Source organism: Carlito syrichta, unplaced genomic scaffold, assembly GCF_000164805.1.
Source record: "Carlito syrichta isolate Samal-C Ts95f unplaced genomic scaffold, Tarsius_syrichta-2.0.1 Scaffold308796, whole genome shotgun sequence".
NCBI lineage: Eukaryota > Metazoa > Chordata > Mammalia > Primates > Tarsiidae > Carlito > Carlito syrichta.
The window spans coordinates 675,608-676,993 of record NW_007252892.1 but is presented as its reverse complement, the minus strand read 5'-3'; positions in this window follow the sequence as shown (position 1 = coordinate 676,993).

Below are 1,386 nucleotides of genomic sequence, written 5' to 3'. Positions count from 1 at the left end.
GAGACCTCATCTCTACAATAAATCAAAAAATCAGCCGGGCGTGGTAGCGCATGCCTGTAATTCCAGCTACTTGGAAGACTGAAGTGGAAGGATCGCAGGAGCCCAGCAAGTCGAGGCTGTGATGGCCGGAAGCGGCCACTGCACTCCAGTCTGGGCAACAGAGTGAGACTCCAACTCAAAATAATAATAATAATAATAATAGCCAGACTCCATGGCTCAGCCTGTAATCCCAGCACTTCGGGAGGCTGAGGTGAGTGAATTGCCTGAGCCCACGGGTTATTTAAACTGATAACCAACAAACCTGGATCCTGGCTTTTAACCATGTTAAAGTTATTTGGGCAACTTATTCTGGAATAAAAAAAAAAAGCCAGACTTTTTTTTTTTTGAGTTGGAGTCTCACTCTATCACCCAGATTGGAGTGCAATGGCCGCTCCTGGCCACTGCAGCTTCGACCTCCTGGGCTCAGGCAATCCACTCACCTCAGCCTCCCAAAGGCGTGGGATTACAGGCTGAGCCACCAAGCCCGACAACGCCCGGCTAATTTTTTTGATTTATTGTAGAGATGAGGTCTCGCCAAGTTGCCCAGGCGGGTCTCGAACCCGCGGGCTCAGACAATCCACTCACCTTAGCCTCCCAAAGGCACGGGATTATAGGCTGAGCCACCGAGCCCAGCTAGGGCTGGCATTTTTTTCTCATTATTTTGATAGAAGCATTTAGTAGAACTATCCCCTAATGTTGGGACTTAAGCCAGATTTTTTTCTTCCTTTATCTAAATCAAGATAACTTTGTCATTGGCTTCTTAGAGGTCACTGGTGTGCCCTGTTTGACTTATATAGCACTGGGAACAGGCATCCTGTGACAATGACGTGTAGTGCTGCTTCTCAGCATTGACCTGCGCAGGTGATAACAGGACTGTGCTTGCAGGAGAAGGGATCCGTGAGAGCAAAGCATCAGCGGCTGATGTTCAGAGCAGCTACATCTGTAGCTGAGGGAGGAAGGTGTCACACATGAACCCATTACTTCAGACTATGCCAACATAGTAATATGATTCAGCTGGGAGGAAGACTGGGTAATAGAGCAGGACATGACTGGGCTCGGTGGCTCAGCCTATAATCCTAGCACTTTGGGAGGCCGAGGCGAGTGGTTTGCCTGAGTCCGCAGGTTCAAGACCTTCCTGGGCAACTTGGTGAGACCTTGTCTCTACAATAAATCAAAAATGAGCCGGGCATGGTAGTGCGCCTGTAGTTCCGGCTACTTGGAAGGCTGAGGCGGAAGGATTGCTGGAGTCCAGCAGGTTGAAGCTGTGGTGGTCGGGAGTGTGCCACTGCATTCCAGTCTGGGCAACAGAGAGATTCCAACTCAAAAAAAAAAAAAAAAAAAAAAAAA